This window comes from Labrus bergylta, chromosome 7, assembly GCF_963930695.1.
Source record: "Labrus bergylta chromosome 7, fLabBer1.1, whole genome shotgun sequence".
NCBI classification, from domain to species: Eukaryota; Metazoa; Chordata; class Actinopteri; order Labriformes; family Labridae; genus Labrus; species Labrus bergylta.
In genome coordinates this window covers 5366997-5383511 of record NC_089201.1, presented here as the reverse complement: position 1 = coordinate 5383511, position 16515 = coordinate 5366997, and positions in this window count along the sequence as shown.

Below are 16515 nucleotides of genomic sequence, written 5' to 3'. Positions count from 1 at the left end.
CTCAGAAATGATGAATATGCTGAGAGGGGCCAGAACAACTCTTTCATTAACAAACGCTGAGGAGCAGAAACTGAAGTCAAGCACATGTCATCCATCATGGATTAAAAAATGACTTCATTTCAGGTGATTACTTTGGAGGGTGTTATGTGTATGTGCTCTGCAGAGCTGCACATATTTCTCCCCCACACACACATACATTCCATTTGTTTTATTCCAAGGTCAGATGTACACTTTGTTTAAAATATGTCATGTGATATTTTGGCCCGGAGTCAAAGTATGAATAAAGGAATGTAGCAGCTTTGAGTGAGGGAACACTGAGTGTGAAGAATCATGAAGTACAAAATGACCAGAGGTGATTTCTGTTACAGTTATTCATCAAACTCAATCGATTTAATGTAGTCTTACAGTTTCTGGGCACATTTGAGCCGGACTAACAAGGACTGGCATAAAAATCAGTCCTGCTGCAAACACAAAATCAGACCAAAAGGATAAAATAACGTTTACTGTTATTTCTGCTGTGATTACTCCAGCTAGATGTCCATCATACTGAGTCTTACTTTAATTATTAAGATGAACAGTATACATAAGCTGTGTTCGAAATGTAGACTATAAATATTATTGTCATTCATTTCAGCTACGCGCATAACTATGAATAAAATGAATCTTTCATAAAACAAAACTGAGCTGCCCCCCCGTACATTGTGCCAGTGACAATAACTAATCAGACCTATTTGGTTTTTGTACCAGGCTGTAAACATGTTAATTTATGCTGTAAAAACTGCATTTTTTCCAGTCGTGTGTGTGTGGCTTTAAGTGTTCTTGGAGCCAGCCTCTAGTGGACACTTGACAAACTGCAGGATTTTACACTTCAGCATTGTCTTCATTTTTCAAGAGTCAAGAGTCCAAAACTGAACTTGAATCTGAAATCATAGTATACAATTTTATGTATGTGACAAATGCCTGGATGTGTACTATATCGGCCAGAATTTGTAAGTAAGAAACAGGAGCACACTGGTCATACTACTGTACACCGCCCCACAATGCACTGCGCCCTACACACTATCCAATCTCAGAGCTCGCCAGCCAGCCAACTAGCATCCTTAAAGAAAAGTTCTGTAGTGAAATACAGTATTAATACAGGTAATTAACATTTGCAGACCAACGGTCTGATTTGATTTGATGTTCGTTCGGTGCTTGTTTTGATGTTATGTTGATAAAGTGATATAAAATACGACCAAGCTTTTCCTTGTCTGACTTCCTGTCTGGGTCTTTCCATTCTGTCTAGCATTGGGCGTGATTTCAGCGTGCTCTGTCCAAAATAGACTTACAGGCTATTTGAAACAGAGCAGAGCATACAGGTGCTGACGGATCGTGGCGCGCACAGAGTATGTTGAAATTGGAGGTGAGTTAAGTGTGTTTTCTCAGAATACTAATGGTCAGATTAGTATGCAGTATATACATTTGAAGTATGTAGTCAGCAGGTTGTTGAGGAGATAATATCAACAACACCTAAAAAAACACTGTATCATTTTATTTTGCTGATTGCTTCAGACTTGATTGCTTCACTCGGCTCTCTGTAATACAGAAAAAGAACCTCACTTACTCTTGAACTGAGGAACTCTGGATGGCTGGATTATTTGCAAAGTGGGTGCATTTGTCGAGGTGTTACATCATCGTCATGGGTGCTTTGTTATTGTTTGGAGAAGGGTTGGTAATTGTGCACAGAACTCCTCTTTCTGTCGTGCATTCCCTGTAGAACAAACGAGTTAAAATTCATGACTCGCACATAATTATTCAAAATGAATTAAACAAAAGCAAACAGTAAAAAAAAAAAGAGAGATAGAAACGGGTGTAACCCTCGCAGCTCTGTAAATTCTTGTGGACATCTTCATGGCGATCTATTCAAATTATCCACAACAAGAAGAAGAATACTTCTGACCGGGTCTATTCATGGATGTGGGCTCCAAAAAGGCACCACGGTTCAATTTCTTTCAGGGCAGACTGAAATTACAGCTAAGTGTTTTGGATTTGAGAAACAGAATTGTGACGACTCACATTTTATTCCCACTTTGGCAGGCGTTAAACACATCAAACCCTGTATTCTGATTTAACTGTATAATGTTGACCAAGAGCTGCATCGCTCACACAGCTTATATGCCCTTTATTTTTGAATATAATGCTCAGAGACAGTCCAGGACCCCTGAGGCTGAAAGGTCAAACCATATAAATGTTATGTTGAGAAAATTGCTTTAAGTGAAGCAAACAAGCCACTCATTGAGCACCGAATCCCTTGCTGCAGCGGGCCTGTATAACTCTCTTTCATGGCATGGCTGTAGACATTTTTATTCCCGGAATATTTTGCCAGAAACTGGCTTTCAGAGCCAGCAACTTCTCTGCACCTCCACCAAGGACTCCTGTCATTTTGTCTAACTAGCTAGTTAGCAAGCCAGGTGTGATGGGAAAAGATGTATATGACTATATGCTTCTATAATGGTGATTGTCCGGTTTGATTTTGTAGATCTTAAAGAGGCATCATTTTTTATTTCAGCCTGATCATAAACAGGTGAAACACCTCACAGCAGGAGCTTTAGAGGAATAGTTATGATTTTTTTTAAAAAGTGGGGTCGTATGAGGTTCTTGTCAATAGTGAGTGCACAAATATGTACAGTACATCAGCACGGTTCTTGTTTGGAGTGAGCAGCAACCTCGGATTAAAAAGAATGAGGCCAATGTGGAAGTACTAAAAACTGCAGTTCCTCAAGTGTCCACATGAACTCTAAAAACCAAGGAATCCTCATCAGGTCATATATTAAACTGTCAATATTTACTGCAGAAATAAACATGTTTACAGCCTGGTACAAAGAACAATGGTCTTGGTCTCCATAGCTGATTTGTCTATTGTAAAAAAAAATGTGCAGGAGTGAATTTTATTAAATGCATACAGTTTGAATAGATAAAGGCTAAGAGAAGAATACATTTGCAAAAGTAGGGGTCTGTTTTGACTCAATGGTGGGTGGGCTGTAACTGCTTGCCAGCAGGCTAAAAGCCCTCCTTAGCTCTTTATCTGTTTCTGGATTGATCAATAGTTAGGTGGACATAACATTTCCAAGTTGGTGACCACCATCATTTGGCTTCAAAACTCCTCCTCCAAAACCAATTGGTGACATCACTGAGACTACATCCCTGTGTTTATACAGTTCAGATTCAGACAATGTTAATAATCCCAGAAGGGCAATTGAGTTTCACATCCTACAAAATCATTAAAGTAAGTCAAATGAAGTTTTGATAAGCTGGCAATGTTTTCTTCAAGTAAGTTCAACGTAAAAACATTTCAGTTGAAGTTTGCACCATATTTTTACAGTTTCTCCTCAACATCAGACACCTCTTTTCTTTGTGACATAGGCCCTGTGTCCACCTAGCGTTAACTGTGCGCTCAGGAGCGCTTGCATGAAGCGTGTGTGCACTGGGAATAAAAGCGCTTAACATCCGTCTTGTCTCTATGACAACAGTCTGTTGACAATGGCCGCTTTATGCCCGACACTGCTCTGTTACTTTTTACTGCATGTTCTATAGTTAATCTGTTTTTTTCCTATCAGAAGAGCATGAAGATATAAGACAAGGTCTGTAGGAGACAGAAATACTTGGAATATCTTAAATCTGGAAAAGAGCGCCGGTGACATCAACGGCGCTGTGCTGAAAAGTTGAAAGAATTTCACAATTAAGGCGGAGTGCTTGTTTCTCTTAAACAATTGAAAAAAAGACACTCGCACTCAGAATAAAACGCTAGGCAGATATGGGGCCTTAGAGTCTCTGATGGACATAAGCACCGGGCATTTTAGACAGCAATCATGTTTTGCTGGACTAAAGGCCCAACAAGTTAACAATTTAATTCCAGTGACTATATTAATATTTTTTTAAACATATCATTCTCTGCCCCAATCCCAACCAATTTAAGTTGATGAATTCTACTGGGCCACCATGTGCCATCCACAAAAGCTCCTTGTTGGTGGAGTTGGCACAGGAGACTGGCTCAGTGAAGATTCAAAGGGACCAGAACGAAACATTTCAGGGCTTTGAGTAGCAACAACATAAGCAGAAACATTGACCAGGATTGATAGCAATCCTGACTCATCCATAAAACACTGTACATACCTCTACTGCTCAACTCATGCAGAAAACATCTGTGAGTTATGGCTCACCGGCCGACTTTTACGGTTATCATCTTCAGCCAAAAGTTAATATTTCCAATTGTTCTAAATTATCTTCTAGCTTCTCAGCTGGACGAGAGGACTGGATCCTAAATCAGGACTTGCACGAATAACAGAGCCTTTCTGGTGTAAGGAACTCGCTGGAAAAATAGGCTGACTTCATAGAATGCGTGCTGCGATGTACGGCAGATATACGAGTTTGGAAATCTGTCAAATTTAGTGCAGACGTGAAATGGAAAATGTCAACGAAATTCAGCTCCAGTTAGACTCATAATCATGAAGTTACACTTTTTGTTTCTTCTGTTAACTCGCAGAGCAAGAAAGAGTCATCCTGAACTCAATAATCCAAGTTTCTTTCTGCCCTATACAGGATGGTAAAAACAACAAACTGCTGTTCGTCAGCTGCCCTGCTCAGGCTTGAATGAGGTTATGAAAGGCTTCTCGTCAGTCTGACTGATGCCACGGCCTTCAGGCGGCCTGGCTGAACACGTGGCTGGTACTTCTGTGGTATATGCCGTCTGGTTGGAGCAGACATTAACAAGACGTACCACCCAGCGAGAAGGCAGTGCCCATTCATCACTGTGATTATCAGTAGGAGGTCCAAAGTCTCCGTCTCTGTCTGCCTCTCTCTTCGTCTGTGTCCGTCTTATCTGTTTAAAACACATCCTTTATACGAGCCTGTGTTAATGCAGACGTTAGAAGAGTGAGGGTCTTGCAGCCTTCAGATCAGGTGTTGTTAAATTACATGACCTGCATGCTCACCCTAAAACCAGTCCCACACCTTCAGAAGTCAGACGTGTATCCCTCCCACTCTGCACTGACAGTCAAGTCTCTGAGGCCTCTGAGATATGTTCGCCGTGCTCTCCGTTTTACAGACCCTCTCTATATGTGAAAGAGATTTTTTTTTTCTTGGCAGCAGCGCTGACAGAGGGCCTGGATGGAAAATATCAGCATGAGCCTGTTGGAAAAGAAGCTGTAGCCTTAAAGTGAAGCCCCCTGATCCCCTGAGGAGGATTCAGTTCTCACCACACTCCTCTGCTGCACAGCCTCAGGGCGATATGAAACTTATGGAGGAGTTTGGAAGGAGTTACATTATGGGATATATCACAGGGATAAGTAAGTGGGAAGTTCCTGCAGTTAAATATATATATAAAATCTAACTACATGAAATGAATTTCACCTTCAGAAACTTAATATGATACGACACTTTATGTTCAAGGTAAAGCAAGAGAGAGAGTTTTCTCTTATTCTCGACAATGCTGGATATATGTCATGAGGATATGTTATTTTATGATCCCAAAATTAGCAAGACAAACACTTCTATGTCAACATACGACCCACCTGGCTATCGATTTACCGGTTGATCTTCATTCCAACCCTCACCTGTGGTCATGAGCTTTGGGTATAGTGGCAAAAAGAATGAGATCGCAGGTATAAGCGAATAAGCCAAAATGAGTTTCCTCCGCCCTGCCCCACTGAATCCGTCCACTGGAACATGAGCGCAGCCATGACTACAAGATCATGTGGGGATGAAGAGAAAAAGATGCAAACATGTGGCTTTGTCTTTCTGATGTTGATTTGTTGTTCATTCAGTGCCTGTTTTGACAAAATGTTAATAAAGTGATGAAAAATACGATCGCGAGTCCGGACATTGTGTTTTATTTTGAAATACACTGGATGTTGTGTGTGTTTCCTTGTCTGACTTCCTGTCCGGGTTGTCATATTCTGTCCAGCTTGACGCAGGTCCTGCAGAATTCTCAGTTGAAAATAGACTTGCAGCGTATTTGAAAACGGAGCAGAGCGTAGTGGTGCTGGTGGTATGCTCCACAGACAGACTGCAGCACTTACTGTGGAAACACAACGATTGGCTAAAGTGGCAGCGAAAGGAAACGCAATGCGTGGCGCTGATGGACGGCGGCGCGCACGGAGTTTGTGGAAATTGGGGGTTAGAGATAGAGGGAGGAGCTCAGACTTCAGGGGGACGCTCGAAGTAGAGCCGCTACTCCTCAGCATCATAAGGAGCCAGCTGACAGCACATGGCTGCTGTTAAAATCCACATTTCACAGACTATTACAATGATAACATGTCTTGTTCATTATTTCCTGCAAATGGTTTTTTGGTTCTACATCCACAGTCATTCAGATCTGCACATTCTTGTTTGTTTTTCCGAACTCAGCGACGGAGCTGCTCAGAAAAGATTTATTCTGGCTAAAAAAGTTGCAGAACCATTTATACCAGTAAACACTGGGGTTTATGCAGGAATTCTGAGGGGCCTGTTTCTTTCATTTTTCATACATGAACACAGAGACATGACACATTTTTTTAGCAGTGTACTCACAAAACACCTTCTTTAAACAGAGAGCTGTCACATGCTTAGGTTGACGCACGAACCCGACACTCTGCTGACTGTAGAGGAATTTTGCAACCATTTTAATATGTGCAGCCAAGTTTGAGGTATGTTCTGCATGCTTTATTGACATGCACTTAACTTCATCTTATTCACCTATTTAAGTTTTCTTTCCGCAGGAATGTGTGGTCACCTCAAGACTGTCAATCTAATTATTTGAAATATTTTACTTACTTTATTTTGAAACAAACTGCGAAGGCGTTATATCTAATGCCCTTCCCAGTTACTTCACACTCACCTCTGCCCCACTCTGCCTGCCAGCCACTCCCACCTCATCAAATACCCCTTCTCACCTGTGCACCCATCTGCAATCGAGCCAGTATATAGGCCTCTCCTGTTCACTCACTCTTTGCCAGATTGTTCTTCGTTTGCTGTTATCCTGGAAGTCATCTCAGCCTCTGTGACCCTGGTGTCTGTCTGCCTCTCCCCTTGGCTGCTTGATGTTTCCCTGAAATGACACTACAGAGGGAGTTTTCCTGATCACTCACATATAGATCCCTGTGGCTCGAACTATCGAACTCTCCTGTGTAGCCTCATATGCTTTCAGGTTTCAGTCCGTTCAGCCCACGCTTCGGACATTAATGGAGACTTTTACAGCTTCTAGTCTTAAAGTTGAACTGAAGAGTGTTGCTATCTCCCTGTATGTTCCTGTCCCATTCCCTCTGGGACAAAAAGTAAAGGATATTACCTCAAATCCTTGTCTGATTGTGCACTGCTTATGGGCCCAAACACCACCCTTTACAATGTCCATACACTTCACAGAAAGAAGTGGAAAATGTTCCTATCTCTGGTTATCACCTTATAAATCACTCATGTATTTATGGCCGGGCTAGTAAAGATTACGACAGAGATGGAAATGTATTTTTACATAAGCACAATCATTCATATACTTTTTACAACACTTTTAAGAGCTGGTTTAAGGAGTTAAGGGTGACATGTGGGAGCAGTCTTGTTCCAGAAGGTTAAGGTTAGGTCTATGGTTAAACAACGGGTATGAAAATGGTGCAAAACATAGAATTTAGGTTTATAAGCGGATACACATAAATCCAAGTGTCATTGCGGTATGACAACATAGTATTCAGATTAAGTTATGAAACATGGCGTACACCGGGCGCCTCTGCCAGAGCATGTTTCATTTTGCTTATCAACCTACTGCCTGTTTTATTTTATTAGTCATCACATCTCATACATCTGTTGAGGCAACCTGTCAGCTTTCTATTTTACAAAAGAAAACCCGATGTCGTCTTTCTCTCTGGCATAAAACCATGGAGCAGAATGAAGGTGAAATGGTTAGAAACATACAGGACATAAACGAGTGAGTCATTTACAACTGGATCATTGATTCGATCAGGTGGAGGTCAACTGTTTCCTTTCATGTTTCTTTTTGCTTCTATTCTACAATACTGAAAAATGGTACCTTCTGTTACCAACTAAGGCCCTGTTTACATTACGATTTCAGCCGTACATTTGCTCGTTTTGGGTGCGTTGGGTTTCCTGAAAATGGGTTCCAAAGTGCAAACTTAAAATGTCACCGGATCCGTCGGTGTGTTAACTGGCAATCTTCTGTACCTCTGAAAACAGAGACATTTTGCGCATGGACATTACGCTTCCAGACAATAGCCAAGTGTGAGTATGTGGACTACAACAACAACAACAATGGTTAACTCCCGAGTTCTGTTCTGCCACTTCATCATCCGTCCAAACAAACATTTGTGCGTTTGCCATTTTGTATGTTTACGCCTGTAGAAGGGAGAATATGTGCCAATGCAAAGTCACAACACCAACTACTGGTCTGGCATGTATACTACAGAGTCATTTTTGTGGATATGTGTGCACAATGGTTGTTATCAAAACAACACATTTATTGAAAATGCTGTCAAATACTGTCAACGGAAAAAGAAAATCAAAGCTAACAGGATATAAGATCCCACTCCCTCTTTGCAAAAACATGAGAATTTCCAATTCCTCACAGCTGAGAGGGGGTGTATTCCTAAACTCTGACCTCTCACTGTATGTCCGATGGAGATGAAGTTTTGCTCTGGCCTCTGCTTTGGCAGCAATATAAATTCTAAGCTCTGTTCACATAAACAACAATTTATCCTGAAACAAGGCTGTGCCATGATTGAAATAACACTCACAACCCATTTCTGCAAACAGCATTTAGCTCTAAACTGTAGGACAGAAAATTGGCCTTTTTCCTCCTTTGAGAACCGAATATGACTCCTGTGGGACATAGAAAAAGGACTTGTGAAAGCAAAAGCCAAAGAAAGTTTGAATAAAAAAGGGTTTTTACATGCACATGTTACAGATGTAACTGAAGATAAAACAGCTTGGACAAATGTTTCAGGAAATACATAAGGTGAGTAACTGATCCCGCAAGCCTCAACTGTTCTTTTTGAAATATAAAGTAGTTTATTGAAGGTCTAAAAGTCATTTTTGTCCTTCAGATTTCAGTTCTGGCTGGAAACAGTTTTGTCACTTGGACAATCAGTCAAGGTTTTTAATGCGACAAAGATAAGAAGCCAAAGGAAAGTTAAAGTCAGTGTGAAGCTAAATTGGACAATTATTATGATAATGAAAAGACTGAGAACTTTGTTTGACTTAAGCATAGATTTAGTTCTGAAGAAAGTTTTCCATCACTTTGAGGCTCAGGTTTTTAACAGGCAGGACTTAATTATGTTAAATTATCTTTGCAGACTGAGTCTGTTTTTCGTCCATAATTGATGCATGTTAAAAAAAGAAATATGATCTCATGGTGTGTCAGTCATGTTTGCACACACTCAGAAGTTTTGGTCTGTCATTGTTATTAAAAAAAAATTAAACTTTCCTTTCTACACAGGTGAAACTCTCCTTTATCAACAGGTGAAACTCTCCTTTATGGACAGGTGAAACTCTCCTTTATCAAGAGGTGTAAACTCTCCTTTATCAACAGGTGAAACTATACTTTATAGACTGATGAATCTCTCCTTTATCGATAGGTGAAACTCTCCTTTATGGACAGGTTAAACTAACTGTCCTTTATGGACAGGTGAAAGTCTCCTTTGCTGACAGACTAAACTCTCCTTTATGGACAGGTGAAACTCGCCTTTATCGACAGATGAAACTCGCCTTTATCGACAGATGAAACTCGCCTTTATCGACAGATGAAACTCGCCTTTATCGACAGGTGAAACTCTCCTTTATCAAGAGGCGAAACTCTCCTTTATGGACAGGTGAAACTCTCCTTTATGGACAGGTGAAACTAACTGTCCTTTATGGACAGGTGAAAGTCTCCTTTACTGACAGACTAAACTCTCTTTTATCGGCAGGTTAAACTCTCCTTTATCAACGGGTGAAACTCTCCTTTATCGATAGATGAAACTCTCCTTTATCGACAGATGAAACTCTCCTTTATTGACAGGTGAAACTCTTCTTTATCAACAGGTGAAATTCTCCTTTATCGACAGGTGAAACTCTACTTTATCCGCAGGTGAAACTCTTCTCTATCTGCAAGGCCGTGCGTAACATTTTTTTTATCAGATTAGTGATCAGGATACGGATCTGAAAAACACATCCTGAAAACAAAAACAGTCAGTGTGCAAAGGCCTTAAGTCCAGTTGCCTTTGAATCAAGCTTCGATTTACTTTTTCAAGCTGCAGAGAAGTCGCAACACTAACATGTTCACACTGGTTTTTCAAAAGTGTCTCATTAACAGGGTAAATTAAATAGAAATATATGGTCCCATATTCCCATGAGACAAGCGGCAAGTGGTCCTCACGTGATCATGACGTCAGATTAAAGAGGGAGTGACCAGCCCTGATGCAAATGTACAGTAAGTTTAAGTGCTACTATTTATTCTCTGTGACCGTAAAAGGTTCACTTATCAATTGGAGCTAATAGGATCATCATAATGGATTCCACAGAGGCAGATAGGACAAATCATTGAAACAACAATAGCAGCTTTGGAAGCTTTCCAGTACGTCACACACAGCATGCAGTCTAAACATTCTGGCTCTTGGTGTATCTGCAGGGATCCTGTAAATGGAGCGTGTAACAGCTCGTCTCGCACAATAAGTCCTGATGTGCGATAAGACGTGATGGCAGCAGCTGGCTTGCTTTGCATGCACACTGCCATGCTTCCAACTTGGCGACAGTGAGGAGTCAGGTTGGCTGTAAGATGAGAGCGCACCAACCAACACCACATCCTTGGAAAGTATTGGTCAGATCTGTCATCACTGCTTTGTAGAAACACAGGGGTAGAATATGACGGATGGAGTTGTTTGTGACAGAAGTAAGCCACTTGTGGTATTTTACCAAGCAGTAACAGTGGGTCGAAAATAGCTCCAAGACGACAACAGCTTCAGAATGAATCTACAATTTCCACTTCAGATTTACTCCCTTCGTAAACAGGTTTAGCATTCTTCCTTGAAAATATTTCCCTTTCACACACAGTTTATAGAACAAGGAGAAACTGTCCTTTAATCCCACGAGGGGAAATTACTTTTAAACTCTGTTATTGAGACACGCTACACACACAGAGGCTGAAATACACACACTTGATCGTCATGATCACATGATGTCGGGGGGGGGGGGGGGGGCAGATTAGTTTGGAGTTTGATGTGTTGCACAAGGGCAACCGCAGTGCTCAAGAAGTGAACTGGCATCTCTCCAGTTTCCAGACTTCATCTGCACCAGGACTCAAACCGGCGACCCCCCGGTTCCGAACCCAAGTCCCTACTCACTGAGCTACTGCCGGCAAATATGAGCAGCATCAAGGGAGTCTTTTTATTTCCTCTTTAGAGATGTAGTGAAAGAAAACATAATAGATTCATAAAACCCATTTTTTTTTACAACTTAGTAAAGATGAGTGAAGATGAGTGAAGATGAAGTGACGACAACTAATCTCCATATCCAGAGCTCATCATTGTGACTGTTCTGGATAGTGCTGAGCTGGATTCTTTTACAGTGTTCACTTATTTGAGAGTGCCCCCTAGAGGTTTTGGCGAGAAAGTCAAACTCAAGTGGAAGATCACGTGCAAAGAATGAATTAGTTGGACACAGGGTGAAGTTGTAAGCAAAAAAATATTCAGGTTATGATTTTTAAGTGGAGACATTGGGGAAAAGTCATGTGTACGCCACAGCAGAACAATAACCAGTGAACCTTAATAAGATGGGGAATGAAGTTAATGAAGCCTGAGCGTCAGTTGGGAACCACTCAGAGAAAAAAAGGGCAGACTCACTGCATCATAGCTGTCAGATATGGTCTAAATTTAGCGGCTTTGTAGGTGACAATAAGCTCTTTGAAGTAGGTCTGACCTACATGAAAGCTCTGATTGTTTACCCAGACTGCAGAAGTGCAATGACACAAGAACACGCGGCCTTCATAAAAAGTTTTTACAGACTCGCTGCTGTGGCACAAAAATATGAATGCTTCCTCTGGCACACAATCCCCTGACCGAAGCACAAAAGAGCACGTTTCCACAACCAAAAGCCTTAACCGAAGCCACAACGTTACACAATCATACAGCAAAGACCATGGCTCTGAACGGATGAACTGTCCACATGCATGGCCGCATTCCCAACCACTGGTATATCTCGGATCAGAGCTGCCTCGCGTGATCTTTGAGGCACTGTAAGACCACTAAAGCAGTGCCACAGATGACTTCAAGCCCCCAGCCTCACACAAGATTACAAATGAAACTCTCCAAGTGTGATGTCAGTCCTTCCAAAACCTTACACCAGAGCATAGGGGGTGACACTGGCAGACAGTTCACCGAGGGGTAATACATGGATTTCTGGGCCCAATGAAAAGATATCACATTGGGCCCCTCCACCACAGCCTCCATCAACACTGAAATATCACTATAACCAAACGTCCATGACACACATGACCCCTTTAAAAGCTTTCAAATAAAGTTGTCAACATTTTCCATGTCACCTTTTAAAGGACACACTTTATGAAAAGTACAAAAGGGCATCCATCCATCCATTATCAATACCGCTTTTCCCGTTTGGGGTAATGGGGAGGCTGGAGCCGATCCCAGCTGTCATTGGGCGAGAGGCGGGGTTACACCCTGGACTGTTCTTCAGCCAATCACAGGGCTGACATATAGAGACAGACAACCAGCCACACTCACATTCACACCTACGGGCAATTTAGAGTCTCCAGTTAACCTAACGAGCATGTCTTTGGACTGTGGGAGGAAGCCGGAGTACCCGGAGAGAACCCACACATGAACGAGGAGAACATGTAAACTCCACACAGAGAGACTCCTCACAGACGGGGATTCAAACCAGGAACCTCCTTGCTAGCAACATTGCTAACCACTAAACCACTGCAGCTTACTTACATAAAACATAAAACTAGACACGACAGCCATTAAACCACATTTAGATAGGCATATAGTACATAATAGATAGACAGACTTCCATATGCACAGTGTAAAAAAAAAAAACATAATAAATTGCAATAAAAAAGCCTAAAGGCAAAGAATATTCTAAGAGAAGTTAAAACAAGTTCAACACTCTGCATGGATAACTTGAGCTGGGGTCAGGTTGAGCTGTTGTTCAGCAGTGTGACTGACGATGGAAGGAAAGAGAGCTTGAAGCGGTTACTCCTTTACTTAAAGGCTCGCTAACCTCTGCCTGAAGGAAACATTTTATATTCAGAGAACAGAATGTGTGAGGGGTCACTTATGATTTTCTGCGCCTGTCTAACAACCGATCCTTCATAAACAGACTGCTGGACGGCTCGTCCATCCTTCCAATCACTTTCATTACTGTTTACATTTATTATTTTAACCGAACGTTTAGCGTGCAGTTCTTTTTGTAGGATTTTAGGAGTTAAGACAGAGTTAAGAATCATGTTCATTTTCTTGACCAATGTTGCCTTTCTTATGATAGGTATGACAGAAACAAATATATATATTTTTTCATTTTTGGAATAAATTATTACAGTCTCAATAAAGGCCCCTCCCTCCACTGGGGCCCTGGGAAGTCAGTCGGTCATGTCCCACTTTTCTTCCTACTCCCACACCCGAGTACACCTTCAGTGAAATATCTCCTGCCTCCCTTTTTTTGCACTCTGCTGAGAAAAACCTAATAACTAAATGCACAACAGTGAGATTGAACAAAGAATCATCACAACAATGCTCCCACTGGTGTCTGCTTTAATGCTGTTCCACAGATCATTACTCCGTGTCTCATAATGTAAACACATCTGGCTCTGAAATCTCAGCTGGACTCTCTCTTTGCATGCATCTGTTCAGTCTTTGAAAAAAAAAAAAAAACTTGAAGAGGAGACTGTCAAAACCTCTAGGGTCCTCATCACCGCCACACATGTGGAACGTCCACGTAGTTCCAGTCTGGGAAGTAAGGAACCGCATCAGACGTGGCCCGGGAGAGTTTTTTTACACCTGTTCGACTGCTGTGCAATGGAGCAGACATATCTTTAATGGCACATGATAAGTCTGATCCCTCTGTAGGTATGACCCACCTTTTATTGGACCATATATGTCCAGGTGGACTATTTAAATCCTGCTACAGTATGTTGGAGGGTTAGTGAGGGTAATATTTGCTTTAAAGCGGCTGATTTAACTTGAAATATCTGGTTTGCAGTAGAGATGAACCAGTGTTGGAATACTATTCATTCAGTTTAATGAATAAATAAGAGGTCCCATGCTGCCCTCATCTGTGGGTTATTGGTATTGCAACTGCACAAGAGTTTCATCTCCTCCTTTTTTCACCTTCAGGAAAACACTGTCCTTCGACTGGAGTATAGTAACACTTCTGCAGCGTGGCTCCCAGACAATTTGCCCTATTAAACTGACTGTCAGCTCCCTCCTGCTCTTTATACTCTGCCCCCTGATTGCAGAGTGGACATAGGTGTGCTTGATCAGTGGCTGGAGGGAGCGTAGGAGAGAGAGAGAGAGAGAGAGGGGGAATAAAAAGAACATAAGTTATCATAAGTTAATTGTTTGATAACTGCCAGCACTGACAAAAGTAATAAACCTCTGTCTAGAAAGTGTTTTTGATTTAAAAAAACAGGGTTTTCTTCATCTTTTTTAAAAGAAGGAGATATACTTTATTAGTCCCTTGAGGGGAAATTCAATTTTATACTTGAGACATGTTACACACACACAGGCTGAAATAAACACTCATGCACAAACAGTATCATAAGGACATGCATGGAGAGATGTCAGAGCGAGGGGGCTGCACATGGCGAGCGCTATTCGATGCTTTGTTCAAGGTCGCCTCGGCAGTGCTCAGGAAGTGAACTGGCACCCCTCCAGCTAGCAGACCAATTTCCCAACTAGTGAAATTTGACTAGTTCATATCTAAATGAACTTATTCTGTGTTTAAACATTTTGATGCGTGCATGTGTGTGTGTGTGTGTGTGTGTGTGTGTGTGTGTGTGTGTGTGTGTGTGTGTGTGTGTGTGTGCAGGAGCGGAGATGAGTGCTGCCCCCAGAAACCACATGCTCAGTTTCAGTGACTGCAGAGACGCCATTAGTTCACAACTGTCAAGTTCTCTGCTGCTGCTTAAACTTGAGAAGATGTTTTTATATATTTAAATGTAAAAACAAATACAAAGAGAATGAACGAGTTGTTCCAGCATCCTCTGTCATCTTCTTCTCCCTTTTCAAGTTCAGGCAACTAAACACACCAAGGAATATGACAGTGGCCTTTCATGGCAAACAACCACATGCCTCCGTCACCACCTTCTCTATGATGCTCTTAGATTTGTTCAGTGATATCAGTGTGAGCTCTTTTTGAAGATTGTTCCTTGCCCATTGTGCGGGCATATTTCCTCTGAGCTGTCAGCACTCTTAGGACTGTGAAGAGCAACACATTTGAGGTTTGCAACTGGTAACAAGAAAGACTGAAATAAAGATGATGATGCTGTTGTCTGAGAATTGTTAATGATGTCCAACCCACCAAAGCAAAAAGAATGCAGTGGTGGTGTGTGAGGGATCTTGTGTTGGTCATGAAGCAAAGAGATCCAGGATACGCTGAATCTAGAGTCTGTAAAGCGGATGAGGATGTCACCATAATCAATCCCAGACAGAAATGTAGCTTCCACACATTCTTTTCTTGTTAGGTTAAGAGTTAAGCTCTCTGAAATTACATGTTGTCTAACGTAGGTGACATGGAGCAAAGGTGTTGGTGAGCTTATGAGTTTTAGTGGTTTTCCTGCTGATGTGACACGTTAAAATATCTTCTGTAAAAAGGCTCATTGTTTATGTAGGCTAAAGGATCAAAATACTTTCTCTGCCTTCTCCTTAAAAAAAAACGCTGTGGTGCTTGAACAGACGTATTCTAAATATGCTCTAATGGTTAGTTTCACTGTCCTACACAGTTCCTGACTGACACTTACTGGTTTGTCCATTAAGACCATCTCACCTATCTACCTACACAAAGCGCTGTACACGACTAGCCTATATAATAATAATGCCAACACTGTGTACAACACCAAGGTTCACCTCTGTGCACAGAACACAATATTACTATTAAAGTTATACAAACGCAAAGAAATCCCAAAATGTATTTTAAGTTCTGTGAGGAAAATTCCACTTTTTTTTGATACTGCCAAATTACAACAAAAGTTATCTCATGACACTTCATAAAGAGCAGCTCCAGATCGTATTCTTTGTAATATAATTTACAGAGCCCTATAAGACCCTTTAGTCCAGTGGTACCCAAACTTTTCAGCTTGCGACCCCTAAAGTAAGGGTGCCAGAGACTGGGGACCCCCACTGACCCTTCGAGATTGTAGAAGCGTATAACTCTGTACAAAGCTCTGTATAACTCTGAACAACACAGAAGAATACGACAACATAAAAATATTTATAAAGTAATTTATTGTAAGAAATGATACACATAATACAAGTAATTTCCATGTATGTGTAGGCCTACTCAGTT